This window comes from Sinocyclocheilus rhinocerous, unplaced genomic scaffold (genome assembly GCF_001515625.1).
Source record: "Sinocyclocheilus rhinocerous isolate Xijiao unplaced genomic scaffold, SAMN03320098_v1.1 scaffold515, whole genome shotgun sequence".
NCBI lineage: Eukaryota > Metazoa > Chordata > Actinopteri > Cypriniformes > Cyprinidae > Sinocyclocheilus > Sinocyclocheilus rhinocerous.
This window is the reverse complement of record NW_015660140.1, coordinates 246049-248365: the sequence shown is the minus strand read 5'-3', so window position 1 is coordinate 248365 and position 2317 is coordinate 246049. Positions and strand designations below refer to the sequence as shown.

The 2317-nt window shown below is 38.2% G+C and overlaps 1 protein-coding gene across 1 annotated transcript in view; it reads right to left on the bottom strand.

Annotated features, from left to right (window-relative positions):
- Positions 1–46: 46 nt before the first annotated feature.
- The window catches only part of LOC107724865 (protein patched homolog 1-like), a 73897-nt gene continuing 71626 nt past the window's right edge, over positions 47–2317 (bottom strand). Inside the window, exon 24 of the mRNA XM_016533945.1 lies at positions 47–1706. The gene's annotated coding sequence lies outside the window, so the exon portion shown is untranslated. The remainder of the gene's footprint in view (positions 1707–2317) is intronic.

Genomic DNA, 2317 nt, shown 5'->3' with positions numbered 1-2317 from the left:
TATATATGTATATATATATATATAAAAACATTACAATAGTTGCCAGCCATGATTTTCTCCCATTTCTGCCAATGTGACATGTAGGAGAACACAAACACAACAAACAAACAACACAGAACAACTCTCAAAGTCTTCGTCAAGATCAAACATATGCTTGACAGGAAGTCAATCTGGACAAGGAGGTCACAACCAACACACAAACACACTCTTAAAGACACACACGCCAGCTTCAGAGCCACGGAGAAGTGGGGGCTCCACGACCCTTGACCCTTAAAGCACTCGCATGCACCATTTGGCAGTTGAGGGGGAACTTCCAATTAGTGTCACGGCGTTATGTTGTGGATTTTTATGAGGTGAGGTCAGCGCACAGAACTGCTCTTGCTAAATTAGGGCCAGTAGTTGCGGTTTGTCATTGAGGAGGTCAACGAATCGACAAAAACCATCGTCGTGATCGGCCATTGTGTGACGCACACCTTGAGAATGCTCATTAGCTTAGCTTATCAAAACAAACAAAAAAAGACAATGAGGAAAAAAAGTTACGCCACCAGATTCAGAGCGAATACTGTTGCAATGCGCAACAGTAATGTTTTAGCTTAAACCACGATTGAACGACAGGAAATAATGCCTTAAATGTAAAAAAAAACAAAAAACGAAGCTACAAGAGAAACCCGAAATTACCGTCACATTGCATTACTTTAGTAATGCAAAGTTGGAGTCATGAACAAATTCAGGGTGGGCACAAATGGCCGATTTACAGTAAATAACTGGAGTATGAAGTACAAAAGACCAGAGAGAGTTCCAGTACAGAGGACAGAAAAACAGAGGCACAGTCATCCAACAATCACTCGTTTCCTTCTTCATTTCTGCGCAGCTAAATTCTCACGCATAGCGTGTTTCATTGTTAAACAGTATTAGTTTTTTTCCAACTACCACAGGTTTGTGATAAGCAAATTAACATTAAAAAGCATAAACTCTAATGCTTCAATATACACAAAACGCAAACATCCGCACGCACGCTTAAACATCTGATGCTTGTCGACAAACAACTGGACATTAATGTGAATTTTACATATCTAGCATATGTCTGAACAAATATTTCCCTGAATGTGTCCTCTGAAAGTGAAAGGATCTGTGCAGTTTTGTACTGGTGTTTTGAACAGAAGTGTACCGTAAGTGCAATGCAAATCCATTTAACTGCCACAAAATCATTTAACATATTATGTTAGGTCACTTAGAGTTTGTTCTTGTTAGTTAATATGCATCTGAGGGGTCTAGGGGGTCTGACGTGAACCAAAAATATTCACACATACAACAACAAATTTTCTAACTCTCACACGCACGGTTCTATAAAATTAGTGAAAATAATTGCATAGCATTATACAAACATTACAACAATATCATAAGCAGCAACGACCATATGCTGAAATGTTTGTCAAGAATGAAGTTTCCTTATGGCACAGATACACACACACATGATGGGTGGGCACTTGGAACACACAAGTCTGACGACCCCAGTCAAATTATAGCTACTCTCGTTCATTATTTACATTTGTGTACACATAAATACTTATAGAAATATCTAACAATAATACACCAGGGTTATACAGTAACAGAGTCAAAGTGTCCCCGCCACGCAGCACCATGTTTCTGCCACGCTGGCAGACTGATGTCCCGTCTTTGGCTGTTTGAGCTTCAACATTCAACCACTGTGAACACAAAGTGGTGAAGAAACAGGGTTAACAGAAGTTAAAAATAGAATAGAATGAACTAAAAATAACAAAGTAAATCCACATAACTGAATCAGATAGAAAAGTGTATTTTATTAGGACTGTCAATTTAAGTTGCGGGCTCAAGTTTTTGAAATAAGTCTCTTATGTTCACGAAGGCTGCATATATTTGATCAAAAATACAGTAAAACTAATATTGTGATATATTATTTAAAATAATTCTATTTTAATATATTTTAAAGGGGTCATATGATGCGATTTAAATTTTTCCTTTCTCTTTGGAGTGTTACAAGCTCTTGGTGCATAAAGAAGATCTGTAAAGTTGCAAAGACTAAAGTCTCAAATCCAAAGAGATATTCTTTATAAAAGTTAAGAGTCAGCCACGCCTACCTAAAAGAGCTCGTTCTAACATGCCCCCACATGTCTACGTCACGATGTGGGAAGATTTGCAAATGTTCACACAAAGAAAGAAGGCGTAACTTTTATTCTCACTGTAGTATGTTGCCGCTGCCGCCATGTCCTGAAGACGCTGTGTGCTTCGTTGTGAAAGCGAAACTACTTTGTTTGGTCTTCCAAAAGAGGACAATATC